We start from the raw sequence: 20,358 nt of genomic DNA, 5'->3' as shown, positions 1-20,358 counted from the left end.
TCGCCTTGCAAGCACAAGGCCCTGGGTTTGATCCCCAGCACCGCAAAAAAAAAAAAAAAACTCTTTAAAAATATTAACCATGGGGGCCAGGGCTCCAGCCCAGTGGTGCAGTACTTGTCTAGCAGGCCTGAGACCCTGGGTTCCACCCTCATCACTGCAAAGCAAATGAACAAAGGAACCAGTAGCTCACAGAATGAAATTTCCCTGACTTCCATGTCCTTCTCTCCTTCCTCCCATTCACCAATGCCCCCACCTTTTGGCCCTGATCAACAAGTTTCTCAGTTAATTTTTTATTTTATTTTCCCACACAATTTTCCTGGGATTCTGTGCAAAAGCTCTTTACTTTCCCTTCCTCCTTCCTTTATTTTGACATGGTACAGTAATACAGTAGCTGCTAGCCACATGCGAATACTGAATACTTTACATTATTCAATATTCGTTGACTCTTGAAATGTGGCTAATCCAAACAGATATGCTTTAAGTATAAAATACATATTATTTCAAAGTTAGTTGAAACAAAGAATGTGAAATATTTATTAATAGGCCTGGTGTGGTGGCTCACACCTATAATCCCAGCAGCTCAGGAGGCTAGGCAGGAGGATCGCAAGTTCTAAGTGCGGCCCTAAGCAACTTATTTGGACCCTGTCTTAAAATAAAAAATAAAAAGGGCTGGAGATGTAGCTCAGTGGTTAAGCGCCCCTGGGTTCAATCTCTGGTACCAAAACCCCCATCTATTAATAATATATATCTATTAATAATATATGTCATATTGAAATATATATATTTCATGTTAAAATGATAATATTTGTAACATATTGGGCTATGTAGAGACCTGTCTCAAGATAAAAAATAAAAAAGGGCTGAGGATGTAGCTTAGTGGTAGGGCACTCCTAGATTCAATCCCTAGTCCCTCCTACAAACAGAAAATATATTTGAAAAATTAATCTTACCTGTTCTTTATTTTTTATTTTTCTTTGTGTATATGTGTGTGTGTCACTGGGTCTGAACTCAGTAGCACTCTACCATTGACTGGCACCTCCAGTCCTTTTTATTTTTATTGTAAGATAAGGTCTTGCTTAGTTGCTTAGTTGCCAAGGCTAGCCTTGTGATCCTCCTGCCTCAGCTTGAATTTGGTAGTGTGGCATCTTAAAATTTTGAAATTACATATGTGCCTTGCATTATATCTCTGTGTAGGCAATCTATCCATCCTCTCTGTCATACTCTCCCTATTCCCTTTCCTTTCTAGTATATTCTCACCAAGTCTCACACAGTAGGAGAAGACAATTTCTTGGCCAGAGCTCGCATCAACTAGATCAATGTAGTAATTCACCAGCATTTCCTGGGGCTGGTCACATTTCAAGAGGTCATTTAGCTCACAAATGCCAAGGAAGCTGTGGTTGTGTTATAGAAGGGTCACAGGTGCTGGTATGCATTTTGGTAGCAATGAATCATTTGTTCTGTATTATTCAGTGACTCTTCCATTTGGAACCTGCCCTGAAAGAAAAAGAGAGAGAAGGAAGTTCTTTTAGTTTGTACCCCAACCATCTTACACCATAGACTTGTGGTTATGATTTCCAAATAGAGCTCTTTCTCTCAAATCTTAATTACCTAAGAATGGCATGTGGGTACTTCACTAGAGGTCCAGCCAAGGACAGTAGAGGAATGTAGAAACATTTTGGCATGTAAGAGAGTAAGAGGAGGGCTGAAGTAAAATTGTCAAATAATGGGAAATTATTGGTGATAATACCTTCCTGAATTGATGTCCAGCAGATAGATAAGCATGACCAAGATTATATAGAAATCAAATATTATATTTTAGGGGTAAGAAAATGAGACTTAGAGGATAATAAGATTGAAATGAAATAGTTATTTCTGAGTAAAGTGATTGTGCAATGTCTGGAATAAAGAAATAGTCCAATTAGCTACAATTCAGGTAGTATGTGTTGGCTTAAGTATGTGGTTGAATGATACTGTAATTCTTCACCCTTTGTGTATCAATATTCTTTACCATGTAATTTTATAGTACCCTCTTAACTGACCGTGGGCCCACCATGTGACTTTGAAGGGGATATGGGGACCTAGTTCCTTCCTTTCTCTTTGTCTCCCAGATACCACAAGGTGAGCAGGTCTCCATGGCCATGTGTTCCTACCACAATGCATTGTGTTGCCACAGGGCCAAACAACTGTGGACTGAGACCTTTGCAAACATGAGCCAAATAAACTTTCCTCCTTTTAAGTGGGTTATCTTCAGTATTTTGCCTAATGACAGAAAGCAGACTGAAAAAAAACAAAAAACAACAACAAAAAAAACCACATTTTTATAAGTAATAGGGGAGAGAAGAGGGAGGACTAGAAAGAAAACTTGACTTTAAATCATTTCTTCCTCTCTAGCCTGCTTTCCTATAGGATCAGAAAGAGGTGGCTAAGTTATAAGACAAATTAGTAGAAATAGTGATTTTGATTTGAAAGGTTATTTGGTAAATATCAAAACAGGATCTAGGACAGACTTTTTGTCACCTGTGTAGTAGGATTGGTGAGTGAAAGAAATGAAATCACAGATGGAAGATTAAAAACAGGAAAATCCTGAAGTTTTCCTGTAGTAAAGCCCTCCTCTCCAAGAAACCAACCTCCCAGTGCTTACCTCCAGAGAAATGTCTGTCCCATTCCAGTCAAATGTATCCAGTGAAAAAGAAGCAAGGCCCTGCTGTGAGTAATTAGGGCCTGGATGGTGGTTCCATTTATGCCATAAATCACCAGGAACACTGGATAATTTTTTTTTTATTTTATTTTATTTATTTATTTATTTTTTTTAGTTAACATGACAGTAGTTGAGAAGGGAGTCATCATGGACCCTAAGTCTGGCATTTCCACCCTTGATTGTGAGTTAAGAACAGGTCACCTTCAAACACTGGTGAAGGGAGGTCCTGAATCCTCTGAGCAAGTCTGTTCCTGAGACAGCCCTTTTTCTTCCTCTTTTCTTAATGAGCCAGGAAGACCCCTCTTACCTGTCCCTTTCTCCACCAACAAAGCCACAATATTGATGTTATGGTTGTACACATATCCAGTGAGGTTGAAAGTGGGATTTATCAGATGCCAAGAAACATCCTGCTTTGTCATTCTACGGAGGCAGAGAGAGAGAGAGAGAAAGAGAGAGAGAGAGAGAGAGAGAGAGAGAGAGAGAGAGAGAGAGAGAGAGAGGCTGGGGGAAATGGATAATGTAATCCCTACTTTTATTTCATAATGTATTATAGAAAGAAATAATTTTTTTTTTTTTTTTGCAGTGCTGGGGCTTGAACCCAGGGCCTTGCAAGGCAAGCACTCTACCCACTGAGCTATATCCCCAGCCCTGAAAGAAGTAATTCCTTATCTTTATACTTTAGTTTTTCCATCTTTAAGCCAGAAAGCTCTCCTATAACATGCAGTATACACCTGCACATAAATAATCATGAAACAACAGTGAGGCTCCAAGATATGTGAAGGGGAAAAGACCCAACTGTAGAACTGGAAAATTGTATCTTACAAGGTTTGGGTTAATTTCTTGATTCCAAGACAGACTGAAAGACTATCTGTTTAGGATAAAGAGCACTGCTTTGTTCTTCAGAGCTGGGAAAATAATCCTGTGAAATGCTTTTTACTTTGGGCTTTTTAACCACTTTTCTATACTCGTGCTCTGATTCTTTGGGATATGTGCAGATGAGTGTACTTTTCTACATCTCATTTTCTCACCTGTCCAAAGAGGTTCCTGCATCCGTCAGGGAGCTGATCTTGCTCCACCTTTTGATACCAGTAAATATGTGTCTTTTGACACACAAATACCCACACTGCCCTCCTCCACATGGGCTTCCCATTGCTGTACCTAACAAGAGGAGCATGAGGACACAGCTAGAAAGCCCCACTTGAAATCCTGCCCTCCTCCACAAACACCACAGTTCCCTCCTCCCTGCACTGCAGCCTTGGGAGCGCCCTGACAATCCTACGCTGCTTTAGTTAGTTCTCTTTCCCTCTCCTACTTTGCTCAGAGCCTTAGAATATTCCCACTACACATAAGCACCACCCTAAGGGCAGAAAGGGTACTTTTCTCCTTACTCGTCTTTCCCGTAGGATTTAACATTGGACTTTACACAACGTAGAGACAAAAATCAATAGCACTAACCAAAAGAGCAATGGAAAGTGAGAGCGGAAACACGATTATTAAAATTTGTTCTTGGATAAATCATGACTCCACACCATAAAACATCTTGAGTTTTAACCTGTACCATAATTCCCTTCCCCATACACTCCCTCATCACTTCTCTCCTACAGCTTAATCTGCATGGGATCCAGAATTCTGCTCTTACAAAGAAAGATTCCTCCATTGTCAATAATTGCTTTGGTTCTAACACTTCCACCTTAAATTAGACAGCACTGGGGGGAGTGGAAAGAGACATGGAAAAGGAACAGGAGGAGGACATGACTAAATAGGCGGTGAACAGAGGGGCAGAAAGATAATTAATAGATTATAATAGTGGTCCTCTTTATGCTTTGAAAATAGCCTTTGCTGCTCTGCCACTGTTATTTTTAAAACTGACATGTTTCTTTCTCTTCCTCTCTCCCTTACTCCCTAATTTCAGGGGAAGCAGGATTACCTTTCTGCTCCATCCTAGGCAGAGTTATCTGTCCTTGAGAACACACCCACCATAGGAACAAATTCAGTTTGGAGAGGCACCAGAAGATCTCAGAAATGACTGTCTCCCAAATTAACAAGCGAATTACAACTCTGACAGAGAACATGTGGAATTTATAGACTTTGAATCACCTCTTTAAAAACCCGCTGTTCCCCCTGATGGGCAGAATCACAGCCTCTGGGATAGGAGTCCTCTGTGTTTTCTCCCTTGCTAGCAAAGCAATAAAACTTCCTTTCCCTTTTTCTCCAGGCTATGTCCTCATTATTGGATTGGGATCAGGGATAAGGACCAAGTTTTCAGTAACAGCATTACTCAAAATGCACTGAAGTTATTAACTCATTTAGCACTAATGCAAAAATGAATAAATAACCTCTCCCTTAGAGAAGATCTTACTTTGCCTTTATTGATTTTGAGACAAGATTATGCCCAACACTTTGATCTGCCAACTCCCCCATTTACCATATTTTTCCATGCTGAAATTGGTAAAGGTCATGCATTCTGCCACTGTCATTATATGTAGGTGCCCCGCATTGCTGTGGTGTCAGTTGGAGGAATAGGTCTACAATGCCTTGCTTGGGCACCATGTCCAACCATTTTGCAATCCTGCAGCTATTTGGATCCTGGGTCCAATAAAGAGAAACTGCTTGATGTGTCTGTCTGCTTCCTATTCTGTATTGCAAAAAGTAGGCAAAGAATCAAAGAGCAGATAAAGAATCCTATCCATTGCTCATGATCCTTGTGATTTGCATCTAGGAAGAGCTGCTCCCTGTCTAATCTATAATTTTTTTTTCATTACTGAATCAGATAAATATTCCTATAGATTCAGTCTTACTTGGGAAAGAAAAGTTTGGGAGAAAAAAGGGTCTTTAGGAATTCAAATTATCAGACTGAGTTCACTAAGGTGTCATCAGTTTTAGAAAGTGGGCTTTAGGATCTTTTTTATAAGGAGCGTTTGGTGTATATTTGGTCTCTGTTAAGGAACAAGGGTGAGAGAATTGATTATAAGATACCTTACAGGTAATTTAATGGAAAAATGGAGGAGATACTATGAGTAATTCACCCTTCTGGTCCTGTTCCTCTGTAACATTTTACATGTATTCATGTTACTATTCAGTCATTGTCTATGACAAGACCTATTGCCTAAAATGAAGAACAGCACAAAACCATACCTGGTTAAATTGGCATGACATGGAAAAGCCTGAAAATCTGTGAGCAGGGACCTTACTTTCACTTATTACAAAATAATTTTGGAAAAAATTTGTTTAAAAACCTTCCATCAGGAGCTGGGGCTGAGGCTCAGTGGTAGAGTGCTTGCCTAGCACGTGTGATCCTCAAACCTTCCTGGGTTTGATCCTCAGCACCACATTTTAAAAAATATAAATAAAATAAAGGTATTGTGTCTATCTACATCTAAAAATATATTTTTAAAAAACCCTTCCATCAAAGGCTTATGTACAATTTCCTCCAAAACATGGTTGTCAAATCTAATGCTAAATCTGTAAGTTGGTCAGAACAGGTCATTGTACTTGTAGGTAGATGAGACTGAAAGCTGAAATTTAGTTATGAGGGGCTCATAACTAAAGGATGCAAAGTCATTCAAAAGAGAAAACCAGTTTGGGTCTAACTTGGAAAGGAGAGAGAATGTAATCAGATGAGGCTTGCCTTTGAGTCTTAGGCAGTACCATGTGATGCCAACCAGTGAAGAAGTCCACATAAGGGATATTGGCAATTCTTCAGAAGGGCCAAAAAATAAGATGAGAAAAAGATCAAAGTGAGCCTAAGATTTCCACGAACCTGAAGCCATATAGACAATGAGGAGGCAAATATCACTCATATTGCTATGGATTGCCACAAAGTCCAGAAAAGGAACATTTCCTCTGACAACAAACTGCTATTCTCACACAGGAGGTCAAGAGTCAGGAAGGATATTAGTTAGGCAGAAGTAGATTCTGGAAGAAAATAAGTACTCGAATATATAGGCAGCATTTCCAATTGGAACAGGGTCAGTTCGTTTTGGTCATATATTTTGTTGACTGAGGATAAAATATCATGCTCTCTAAACTCATAATTTTTGTTCCTCAGTTTCTTGGTAAAACACCTTTTGTTAATCTCAGTGTTTCAACTGAACCTGGAGGGAGTGGCTAGGTATGTAAAAGGAATGAAGGAATGAGAAATTTTACAGGAGAAATAGAACCTAATTACAAAAATCACGGGTACTTCTGAATTATCTGAGCAGAGAGCATGACAGGGTAGTTGATGAGGTCAACCTCCAGGGGGCAGTAGAGTCTAAGACAGCTCTGGTGTTTCCTTTGTAGGTCTAGAATTTCTGTAAGGAAATAAGTACTCAATATTTATACCGAACTCCTACTGAAGAGGGAAAGCAGAAGATGGAAGAAAGAAACTAAAAATAATTCTAAATTGGAAAAGTGGTGGAGGAAGCTACCCATCAACAAGCTCCTATCTTTCCTGTACACAGGGAAAGCAAACAGGAGCTACAAGGTCATCGTGTGGAAAATGAAAAGAATGCATTCCCCATATTCATCTTAAAAAGTTCCACTTGAATGCATGGACTATGACTGAAGACAAAAGAAAGCAGCAGGGGTATTTGAGAGATAATTATCTCAGAAGCATGTAGAAATGATGATAGCCCCAAAATGAGATCAAACCTATCACGAGACATTGTCAGGAGCAAATTTCTATTCAAGAAAAATGTAAGTATATTTGCCAAAAGTTATCACATTTTAACCTTTCATAGTATATATTTAATGTTCCCTAAGAGATTTATCTACTTCACAAATTTCCTTGCTTCATACTAAACAAAAGATAATGACAGTGAATATATTTTCATTTTATCTTTTTCCTTTTATTAAATACATTCCTAAATTATCCTCCCCACACCTCCAGTATTGGGGTTTGAACCCAGAACTAAGCACAAGCTCTATCACTGACATACATTCCTAGCCCCCTATATCTTCCTTCTCCCACCCTCATGCTGGAGATTGAACCCATGGCTTGGCACATGCTAGGCAAGTACTCTACCACTGTTATCCCCAGCCCACCAGTCCCTATTTTTTAATATTTGAACTGCAGAGCCACTTGGCATTACTCCTGAAGAGGTCTTGAAATGTGCAAAGTCTTTTAAAATAAAAGCAAATGTAACCATCTCTCAGGAATGCTAATCTAATTGACATGCAGATACTCAGAGTGAGAACTGGTCGCTTCTGCTTGTTCTTAGGCGGGAGAGAGGTGGGGAGGATATAGGCCAGCAGTTGCTACTTGCATTTCTGTATTATGTGTTCTGCAACCCAGAAGACATGAGAATTTCCACCCAGGAGACTTTCTTCTCCTCTTCCTTATTCTCTCTCAGTCTTTCCTCATCTTTCCCTTTCTGTCCTCCCAACTAGATTCTTACCTTGCTTACCTTGTCATTCACTGGAACAAAGTCATTTTGTTTTTCTTTTTGATACTGGGAATTGAACCTAGGGGCACTTTACCACTGAACCACATGCCAGGTCTTTTTTTTTTTTTTTTTTTTTTTTTTTTTGAGATAGGGTCCTGCTAATTTGCTTAGGTCCTCGCTAAATTGCTGAGACTCGTCTTGAACTTGCAATCCTCTGCCTCCATCTCCCTCATCACTGGGATTACAGGTGTGCACCTGGCCCAACAAAGTCATTTTTCACAGTGACCCTGCAGAAAGATACTAGAAGGGAACAGGCATCATTAACAAAGAGAATTTTTTCCCTTTTCAGAATCTTTTCTCCACCTGTTCTGTTTCCTCATGAGTACTTCTGAGTTAGCAAAACCTCATTAGGTTTAGCTTAAAAACAAAAACGATGCAACAAAAAACCTAGTCTGAGAGAGAACAAAGTACAGCCCAGTTTCTTTTCAGGGCTCCTGACTGTGAGATCTCAGAATGGAATGTCCCTCTAAGGAAGAAAGGATAAATTCAAATTAACAGGAGTTCAAGCCAGCAGCCCTGGCTCCAAGACCCAGGAACCCAATTACACTTACATTCTGCTTTAGGAGAAATGTGTACTTTAGTTTTAGATACATGCACACAGTAGCAACTTCACCCTCTGTTCTTGCTGGTGTAACAAAGCATCTATTCAACACTGGTAACACTTCAACCCTTCAGAGTTTGCTCACTTCTGTCCTCTGGTTCCATAAGCTCACCACCAAACTACAAATCCTCTCCACCATAGCACAGCTGTTTCTCCTGTCTGTTCATCCCTGATTGTGTTCCTTACCCTGCTACCCGGGGGTGTAGATAGGTTCATCAGTCTGTACAAATGTGCCATTCCCTTTGCCTTGGGATTAGAACTTTTTTCTTCCTCACAGCTGAGATAATTCCAACTCTGGACACCTGAATTGTAACCACTTCTGTACCACCAGCAGGAAGTGGGACCTGGGCAAGATAGGGGAGTTCTGGGGAGAAGTAGGAATTGGGGGAACAAATCAACTGGCTGGCAGCCCAACAAGGGAGAGCAAATAGAAAGAACTGAATTAGAGGGGGGTAGCAAGGGTAGAGCCCAAAACAAGATGCCAGGAAGAAGGGAAACAAGAGAGTCAAAAGTTAGTCAGGAACTAAAGGAAGACATCCAGGTCAAGAATTTTGGGAGAGTTGTGGTCAGGAACTGAAGTTAAGTTTATGGCTAAGAGGCCATAGCAAAAGTAAAATAACAGAGGTTATACTTGAAGTTTGACTATAGTAAGTGACCAGGGAGGAGCACAGGAAAGGAAGAGATAGTTAGGGCTGAGTCAGAGCTTACTAAAATGGAGATGAAGTGCAAGTGCTTCTTCAGTCCAGAGTGTTCTGCCACATCTAGGTCTTGTCCTTGGTCTCCAGAATAACAGAATTTTATATCACAGTGCCTAGAGCTCAGATCTAAACAAACTTTCTGAGTGAGTGGAGGGGAAGTGAAGCTGTGTTGGTAATGTCACTAGGTAGTTTCTGTAAGAAAAAATGCAGCTCAGCTCGGGACCGAGGTAGTTCCAGCCCCTCTGACGGAACTAGCGCTCCGTATGCCTAGTCTCAGTTGCAGCTCAACAATAGCTCCCAGAAAATCCACGACGGACACAGGGCCTCACACAAGAGACTTTATTGTGTGGACAACTAGCACGTCCGCTTTGGGGTTGAAAAGAAGGGAAAAGAGAAAGATGGCGTGGAGTTCTCCCAGATATTGGAATCTCCCGGGCTGGAGGGAACCAATAGCGGAGGAGAATACTTGCAAGCTGACTGATGAACCAATAGCTAGCTAGCATGTTCAGACTGACAAGCTAGGATGTAAGGTGGGAAGCAGGAAATGCCTGTAGAGTAGGTGGGAAATTCCTGTAACATAAGAGGCAGGCGGAGCACAGATTGACAAGTGGTTGGGAGGCAGGGAAAATTGCTGCACCTGAAAGGGCGGGATATCGGCTTTGTATTACATTTTCTACTAAGGGAACAAAAGAATTTCAGAGTAGTAATAATTCTTCCATTCAATGAAAAACTAAGCACTTAGAAGCACCCAACAAATAGCAATGAATCACACAGGTGAAGACCCTGTCTTCAAGAGCTTCATTTTCAATAAGGGAGTAGGAGAGGAGTAACAAATAACTCAGTGCACAACCTTAATCCTCTCTGCATAGGGGGCCCCCATTGAGAACCTATGCCTGGAAGGAAGTTAGAGCTAACACAGAGAATAGGACACAAGGAGTCTACTATATGTTAATATTTATCTTTTTTTGCTAAGCTTCCTCTTGGTGCTTCAGCTTTTCTCTCTGAGTAAAGGATCAATGGGACCAAAGATGGGAAAAGATGAAAAGGAAACCAAAAGAATCCAAAGGTTTTTCTTCCCTTTTTCTTTCCTTCCTCCTATTTATGTTGAGAAAGACCAGCAAAGAAGCCACCTTCCCTAAATCAACTCTAACACCAAGTGCTCATGGGAGGAATTCTACAGCAGCTGGCAATAGAGCCAATACTCCTAGAAGTCAAGCCTACAACTCTGTGGATAAGAAATGTCTCAGGATCTGGAACCAGAGGTCTGTTCCCCAACTACCCTTATATCCCAGCACCCCCAGACAGAGTGTGCAGCTATGACTGATGCTCTGGCAATTAGGAGAAAGTGGTAAAGCAGGGTGCGGCCACAGTTGACTCCCTTAAATTTATTTCTCCCTGAAATATTTATACTGGTCCAGCCAGTTCATAATAGTGTTTTTGGGACAAAGCCAGATTGATGATTCAGAGAGGTAAAGCTCTCAACGCATTTTGGACTTCTCCCTTTTTTTCCAGTTTGCATTCTAAACTCCCACTCCTGATTGATATCCTTTTCTCTTTTTATCGTTCTGTTAAGGTAAACCTGGGAACAAAGATATGGAGGCAGTATTAATAGAAAAGCAGTAAACCTTTATCTAAATGGGAATTTTAAAAAATCGATACTATTCAGTATTGTGACTCTTTAAAAATAGGAACATACACAGCCCTAGAAAGAATATAAATTGGACAGCCTTTCTGAGGGCCATTTTACAACACACATCAAAAGCCTTTAAGATGAGCATACTCCTTGGCTCATAACTCCTACTCTGGAAATGTATCTTAATGAAGAAAATAGCAAGCTACCTTATTTCTCAGTGTGCTTCAGAATGCAAGACCTTGAACCCACATAGCATACAAACTAGTTAAGATGCTTTCCTGGCCCAGTGACCAACCCACATCAAAACAACACAAGCAAGAAAAGGTTTCTAGGGTGGATCAGACATGAAGAAAGAACTGAAGGAACCAGAGCAAAGACTTCATTTATAACCTGGAATTAGATTTGCTGCTGGCAGGACTCACTTCTCCCCATCTTTTTCTATTTACTGGTCTCTGGAAGCCTCCTTTTCTCCTTCCACTTATGGGCTTTCCCCACCTAAGCAGTGGGGAAGATGGCATCTGTGAGTCCTCAATTCTGATGCCAACTGACAAAATTTTCACTTGTTTTCTTCTTCTTCTTTAAAATTGTGCACAGATCAGCACAACTTTTGTACTTTATTGACATCATCTGCCTATTTACCAACTTCCTCAGATTTGGGTAATTTCTGCAACAGAAACACTCATTTCCTTTTGTGTCTCTGCGTGTGTGGTGCTAGGGTTTGAACACAGGACCTCATATATGCTAATGTTTCTGGAGAAATGCTTTGTTCCTTTTCTTCTGTGCTCTCCTCTGAATCAATCATCATAGCCAGGACCCTATGATAGCAGGGCCTAAGTCATTCTTTCATCTGAAGGATAGTGGATGGTACTCTGACTGGCAGCCCCCATTAGAACTACAGAGAGTTGGGAAGGGAAAAGTCTAAAAAAAGAAAGAAAGAAAAGGAGTCCACTACTTTAAGAGGTAGATCAGGACAAACAAGCTGGGAAAATAAAACATTAGGTATCACAATGTCCTATAATATGAGTTTGATTGAATAAACTGTCAGGTTAATACAAAGCAATACTATGCAGCCATGAAAATTATCTCCTGATCTGGGCACAGCAGCACATGCCTTCTGTATGAGTTACTTGGGAGTCTGACGCAGGAAGAGCACTTGAGCCCAGGAGTTTGAGGACTGCTAGACAACATAGCAAGACCTTGTCATAATCAATGAATAAATAAATAAATAAAATTTAAAAAATATAGCTGGGGTATAGATGGCTCAGTCGTAGACTGTAAGTTTTCCAATTTTACTTGGAATCCAAATTACTGGAAAGAGCACTGTTCCCTCTCTGGCAATGAGAAAAAAAGCCAAACGAATTGCAAAATCACTTTTCTTGAACCAAAAAGTTGAGCCCAAGAACTGAAACTGATGTCGAAGTCCAAATAAATAGCCTAAAATTCCAAAGGATAACATTTCTCATGAGCAGAGCCTGGATGTGTGGACTGTCTCATCTGCACCTAAGCATAAGAGGTATTCACACTATTGTACAAGCAAGAAGAAAGCAGCAAAGTTTTTAGTGGATTTATAAGCCTGGTGTGGGCTAGAAGACTAAAGAGTGCCACAGACGCAGGGAGCATGCACTTGCTCAGAGCATGCACTTGCTCATGACCTCTACCAGGTGTTCACAAGGAAGATAGTGGGGGGATAGCAAGAGCCTCACTCTACTATAGGCACAGAGGATAGCAGAGCTACCACTGCAGGAAGGCCCAGCTGCCTGTGCTCTTACTCAAAAGGGTTAAGACTCTGGGGAGGAGCACCAAATACTGTTGCACCCAGAACACAAAGACCCATTGTTACCAGAGGATCAGGTTGGGGGTAAAGCCCACCCCTGGAGGAGTGACAAGAAACTGTCCTGAGCCTGGGATTCTATACCAGTACATTTAAAAGTCTCCTGGGGCGGGGGGTTGTGGCTCAGTGGTAGAGCTCTTGCCTAGCACATGTGAGGCACTGGGTTCAGTCTCAGCACCACATAAAATAAATAAATAAATAAAGTTATTGTGTCCATCTACAAATAGGAAAAAATTTTTTAAATAAATAAATAAAAGTCTCCTAAAACTGAAAGAGGGACAGGGAAATCTTCCACTCATAAGAAAAGTCACAGATACAAAATTATGTTTGGCAGCCTGTCATGGGAAGTCAGGCAGTTCTGAAAAAATTTCATCCCTAGGGCCCAAGTATATAAAAACTTCCTAAAATTAAAGGGAACAGAGAATCATCCTGTCTCCTCATTGCCACCCTATCAAAAATGCCAAATAATAAGTAGTAGCTCTCTGCCATTCACTGGCAGAGGAGCAAGAACATGAAGAAAGACTACATTTGTGGTGCTACCTGGTATACAGGGAAGACTGTAAGCAGAAGGTGGAGCACAAGCATTGAGAAATCCCAAACACCACCCCAAGGATAAGGCATCAGAAGAGAACTGTCAAGTCTATGGTGAAGTGAAAGCAATTCTGGTCACAGTAAAATTTAATCCAGCCTACCTTTTAAACTAGATTGACTCAATCCATCACACTGTCTGAGAAGAGGCATGTTCATTTCCAAACAAGAATACTGTTTTCCTAAATTTTTCCTGTTCTACACAAGATGCATTCAGTAAAAACACTATAGTACGTGCCAACAGAAGAAAACCACCACCACCCCCTGTCAAGATACAAAGTAATCAACAGAACTAGATTCAGAGATGACCTAGACGTTAGAATAATTAAGAACTTAAAAATGCTCAACAAAATATTTCAAGAAGATAAAATTTTAAAAAGCAGTGAAAACCAGTGAAGAGAGGAACTACACTAAAGGAATAGTCAATCAAAGGAGAAACTAATTCAAATTAAAAACTAGAAATAAACCAAAAGGACTGGGAACACAAATCATATCTCAATAATAACCTTGAGCATTAATGACTTAAACTTTTCAATCAAAAGACATAGACTGGCAAATTGGATAAAAAAACAAGACCCAACAGTATGCTGCCTCCAGGAGACTCACCTCATAGGCAGAGACATTCACAAACTAAAGGTGAAAGGATGGGATAAAACATATCACTCACATGGATCATGTAAATAAGCAGGGGTTTCTATCCTCTAAAATAGACCAAATTATGTTTAAGCTATATAATTATAATTATACAATTGTAATATTAGCTTAATACATTTCTAGAATCTCTAGGGTTGTTTTGATCGCTTGCTCATCATTGATATTTTTTCTTGCTTTTTTCTCAATTAGATTTCTTAGATTTTTATCAACTTTTAGCGGCATTATTTTCTATTTCACATATTTCTGCACCAATGCTTTTTTTAATTATTTTTATTTGGCTTTTAATTTTTTACAGACTGCATTTTGATTCATTGTACACAAAGGGGGTACATAATTTTGTTTCTATGGTTGTACACAATGTAGATTCATACCATTTGTGTAATCATACATGTACATAGGGCAATGATGTTTGTCTCATTCCACCATTTTTCATACCCCCCTCCCTCTCATTTTCTTCTACATATTCTAAAGTTCCCCAATTATTCTCTCATTCCCTACCCCCAGCCCCATTATATATCATCCTCCACTTATTAGGGAAAACATTCGGCCTTTGTGCACCTATGTTTTTTTCCTCCCTACTACCTAATTTGAAAATAACTTTGTTAATCTTAACTTCTTTCTAATACTTTAAGTTATAAGTGTTCATCTGCATACTGTTTCACCCCAGAGATTCTGATATTTTAAGTGTTTATTATCACTTAGTTCAAAGTACTTTTTATTTACTTTTCTTGTGCTTTCTTCTTTCATCTGTGAGATATTTATAAGTGTGCCATTTAATTTTGAAGTAGTTGAGAGGTGGGGGTGTGGTTCTATATATCTTTTTTTTTTTTTTTTTAACAAAATCTAAAACACTTTATTGCTGAGTCATCTAGAGGTTCCATATGGGACACCAAGCCTCACATCTGAGTCCACAGCAAGGCTGTACCAGAAGAGTAGAGTCCATAGCATTGCCAAGATTCCCACAGCAGGAGAGAGATTAAGGGCCAGGGTCCTTTGAGTTCTACTTAGGGAACTATCTCCTCTGATCCTGTTAATCTTCCCTCCAGGTCACTTCTACTTCATCTGCACGATACCTCTGTGTAATCCCAGAGTCATCAAAGGGCTTCCTCTTTCCAGCCTGAACCATCTCCCAGTCAGCCTGGGTTATCATGGCTCCATTGTCAATCTCTCATCTGTGGCAAAAAGCTTAGCTCCACATCCTGGCACATTGTCTCCATCATCTTCTGCAGCTGCAAGTTACAACCCACACCTCCCACAAGGAGGGCTTCCTGAGAACCACAATGCTCCAAGGCTCGCTCTGTGATCTCTACCAGCATTGCAAACACAGTTTCCTGCAAGGAGAAACACAGATCCTCAGGAGTACACTCACCCGTGGCCAGCATCTTGGGCTACATCCTCAATGAAAGGATCCCTGAGAATGAGACATCCATCCCCTTTACAGTATATGAGAGCTCAACATGCTTCTTGCCTTGCTCTGCCATCTGTTCAATGTTGTAGCCTGGGACTAGGATCATTGGAAATCTTCAGCATTCCAGCAAAACGATCCAGACAATTACCCACAGCAATATCGATGGTTTCCACAAATATGCAGTAACGAGGCTCTGAGTAGGCAATCACCTGAGTATTTCCTCCACTGACATACAACACAGTTGGGCTGGTGGCTCCAGTGATGAGACGGCCCATTTCACTGTGGCCTATACAGTGGTTCACACCTAGCAATGGTTTATTCCATAGTTGGGCCACGGTATGGGCCCGTGCCTACAGAAACCAATGGGGTACCCGTGCCAGGACCTTTGGTGTAAGCAATGCAATGGATATCACGGGAGGCTAATACAGCTTATTAGTGCCTCCTGCAGGAGATCTAGGATAACACCGCGGTGTCGTCTGACACTATCACCTGGAAGGAACCCGGTGCACGGAGGTGTGACGTAAGTTCTCCGCGGGTTCGCTAGCACCTTGCCATCACGCACCACTCCCACACCAATCTTGTTGGCACTGCCTTCAAAACCCAGCACCACCAGCATGGTAGACCCAGAGAAAAAACGCCGGCAGGCTACTAGAAACTGTGGAGTTACGGAGGCCCTCAGGCGTCGGTGCTGGGCAGCACATTCCGGAGCAAGGAGGGAGAAGAGCCAGCCACAAGTAGAAAGCAGATGGCACCCGGACAAGCACAAAACTCCAGGCTCTATATATCTTAAGGTGATTGATTTTAATGTAATAAATCATGCAGGCAACACAGTCTGCATGATTTCAAAATTTTAAAAATTTCTCAAACTTTATTTTATGACAGAATATAGTCTATCTGTATTAATTTTCTACTTGTCATTTTTGTGTATAGGTCAGGGTGGCTGATAATGTCGTTAGCCTTCTCTGTGATTACTCCTTCCTACAAAGTGAGGGGGTTTAAGATCTCCAAATATGATTGTGGATTTGTCCTTCTACTTTAAAAAATTTTTACTTCGTGTATTTTGAAATTTTCTTATTAGGTACATACACATTTAAGATTGTTATATTTTCTTAAAGAAAGTACCCTATTATGCTTATGTTCTTGATGTCTGGAAATACTTTTTTCTTTAAATTTATTATTTATATTAATAGCTCTACTTCAAATTTCTCATGCTTATTTTCCCCTTCTTTTGCTTTTAACCTGTTGGTGTATTGATATTTAAAGTGTGACATATGCACAGAGCATTTAGTTATTGTTTGGTTTTTACACATGTTGAACATGTATACCTTTTTTGGGGGGATAATGGGGATTGAACTCAGGGGCACTTGACTACTGAGCCACATCCCCAGCCCTATTTTAGAGATGGAGTCTCACTTAGTTCTAAGTGCCTTGCTTTTGCTGAGACTGGCTTTGAACTCATGATCCTCCTACCTCCGCCTCCTGAGGTGCTGGGATTACAGGTGTGTGCCACCATGCCTGGCCATTTATGCCTTTAATTACAATATCTAGTTCATCTATATTTAAATTAATTATTGATATTGTTGAAAAAAAGTTCACCTGATATGAAGGTCAGTGGAAAATGGGTAAATGATAAGTTTCATGATGTAATATTTTGAAAACATGTTGAATAGTCCTGCTGTCAGACTTAGAAAAAAGACTGTTGGAATGCTTTTGTTGTAATTGTTCATTCTCTTCTTTATCATATAGACACAGCAACATATTTATTTTATTGTTTGTTAACACTTTTTATTTTGCAAATAAAAAATAATATACACATAAAAAGAACTTCAAAATGGTGAGGAGTAATAGGTTAAAGATTTTAATTAAAAAAGATGAAAGACATGCATGAACATATGGGGAAATTTCAAAACAAAGATGGAAGTCATAAACTCAAAAGAATGTTAAAAATAAAAATATATGGAAGCATATGCTTAGCATGTATAAGACCATGTTCAATCCTTAGCACCCAAAACAAACAAAAAAAACAAACAAAAAAACCCTATGGTATTAGAAACAAGGAACTTTCTATTGGCTCACTAGTAACTTAACACATCTGAGGAAATAACAAATTATCTTGAAGATAGGTCAGTAGAAATTACCCAAATGAAATACAATGAGAAAAAAATAAAAGTAGAAAAAGTGAACAGAGTATCTATTATCAATGGTTGTTTTGGGGCTACTATGGAAGATTAAATTATAAGAGACTGGGTAGCATGCAAAGCCTATCTTATCTTCCATTCAATCCCTTGCAGGAAAAGTTCACTAGCCCCTATGATAAGATACCAGACAAAAACTATACAAATAAATGAAGATTTCTGGAAATAACATCAAATACAATATTTAAAACATTTGAAATAATTATTAAATGTCTGCCTAAAAAGAGCTCATTCTGAGCCATGGTATAGGGATAATGCATTTTCTTACATGTAAAGACAAAAAGAATGAAAATGATAAAAGAAACATTGTGTGGCCTGCTTAACATAATTCCCTTGGTACCTTCTCTCATATTTTGGATTTTTTTACTCTAAATTTTACTTTCTTTTTCTCCTTGTAACTTGTTCAGGGTCCAGCATGACACATTCTACTTCTCTTAGCTTACGGATTTTGTAAAATCCGTAAGAGATACCTTTACTCTCTCTAGTCATGAATCTTCTTTTACCCTGGCTCTTTGATTCTAATAGATGAAATTTGTTAACTTCAGGATCCTACTGAAAATTTTCTAATCCTGTGGACAATACTAAGACAGAAACTAGAATGGAGTATGGTTCTGGTTTTGGGGGTACCTGTTCCTCCAGTAACATATTAGCCATACAGCAAAAGAATAGTGTGTTAGTCAGTTTTGCATCACTGTGACAAAATACCCAAGATGATCAACTTATAAGGGAGAAACGTTCATTTTTGCTTATCTTTCAGGTGTTTCATATCATTTGGCTCCATTGCTCTAGGCTTGTGATGAGACAGATCATTATGGATGAGAGTACTTGATGGAGTGAAGCTACTTGCATCGTTGTGGCCAGGAAGCAAAAAAGAGAGAAAGAGGCCAGGGTTCCAACATACCCTGTAAAGTCACATTCCCAATGACCCAACTTCCTTCAACTAGGCCCTAACTCTAAAGTTTCCACCAACTCAATAGTATCATAAGCTGGGCATTAAGGCATCAACATACGAGCATTTGGGAGGCATTTAAGATCCAAATCATAATAACGTTCTGCCCCGGCCCCCCAAAACTCATGTACATCTCATAATACAAAAATGCGTTCAGTCCATCTGCAAGAGTTGCATAATCTTAAAAAGCATCGTTCAAAAATCCAAGTACAAAGTTTCCTCTGAGATTCAAGACAAACTCTTAGCTGTGAACCCCTGTAAAATAAAAAAGAAAGTTAGATACTTTCAAGATAAAATGCATAGGGTAAATATTCCAGTTCCAAAAGACAGGGGTGGGAAAAAAGCAAAGAGGAATCAGACCAAAGCAGAACCAAAACCGAGCAGGGCAAACATTAAATCACAGTGCTCCGTGCCTGGCCTCTGGGTCACAAGGTGGAATGATATGAATTTCAAAGGACTTGGGCACCCATCCTCTGCGGCCTTACTGCCTGCAACCCTGTGGCCTCTCGCGGGCTGGCTCTGCTCATCACTTGCAGGTTCCCTTGCCAGGCATTCCATTTTTAGTGGTATCTTCAACTTCTCAGGGTCTCCACTGCAATTTTGGCTTTACCCTGATAGTAATAGTATAGTAATAGTTTTTGGCTTCACACATCACCCTGTCATAGGTTTCTTGTAGGAATTCTTATATTGTCTGACTTCACAAGCTTTCCTTTGAAATCTTAAAAAGCATCTGTGACCCTGTAACTCTTGAATTCAGCATACCTGGAAAACTAACACAGAGATGATGCCAAGGTTTGCCATCAACAGAAGCAGGAGCCAGGCTCCCTTGGACCATGGCTTCACTGGTCTCTGGGTTCCTGGGTGGCTGAACACAGGGAAACAAACCCTGGGGAAACAATTCCCTAGATGGATCTGTGCAACCAGGGCAACCCAGGCCCTATTCTCAAAGCACAATCTTAGAATTAAACTTACACTTTTGTACTCTTAAGTCTGCAATGGGAGGGGGTGTTCTCAACAATTTCTGAGATGATTGCTAGACATTTTTCACATTGTTCCAATACAAAGTGCTTGAGTTTTTTTAATGGTGCTAATTTCTTTAGCAACTTTAGCCTCCTGAGTTGCATATTTAAATGTGCTTCTTTTCTGGAAAAACTGCAAGTTTTTCAGATCTTTCTGTAGTGCTTTTTGCTCCTGTTTCCTCATTGTAAATTTAGCTAAAAGCAGTCAGCAACACCTGTACCACTGCCTGAATGCTGTGCTGCCTTTAAATTTCCTCTGTCAGATAAACTAGTTCATCATCTTTAAACTCAGCTTCACAAAAATCTCAGAACATGGACAAAATGCAGACAAGATGCTTACCAGAATATAATATGAATGGCCTCTAGTCTAATTCCAAATTGAGGATTTCCATCTAAAACCTCAGGAATGGGGTTCTTTGGTCCTTTTTTGTTGTTGTTTGTTTTGTACCAGGTATTGAATCCTGAGTCACTTAGCTACTAAGTCACATTCCCAGCTCTTTTTATCTTGAGACAGGATCTTGCTAAGTTGCTTAGGGCCTTGCTAAGTTGATGAGACTGGCCTAGAACTTGTGGTTGTCCTACCTCAGCCTTGTGAGTCACTAGGATTATAGCTGGAAGGAGCACAGCTTTTATTGTCTGCTTTCTTATCAATATTTTG

The 20,358-nt window shown here is 40.0% G+C and overlaps 1 pseudogene; it reads right to left on the bottom strand.

The window, feature by feature from the left end:
* Positions 1 to 15,159: 15,159 nt before the first annotated feature.
* Positions 15,160 to 16,153, bottom strand: LOC124982775 (probable tRNA N6-adenosine threonylcarbamoyltransferase; annotated as a pseudogene).
* Between the last annotated feature and the right edge of the window lie 4,205 nt (positions 16,154 to 20,358).

The sequence above is a fragment of the Sciurus carolinensis genome, chromosome 4, assembly GCF_902686445.1.
Source record: "Sciurus carolinensis chromosome 4, mSciCar1.2, whole genome shotgun sequence".
NCBI lineage: Eukaryota > Metazoa > Chordata > Mammalia > Rodentia > Sciuridae > Sciurus > Sciurus carolinensis.
This window is presented reverse-complemented; position numbering and strand designations above follow the sequence as displayed.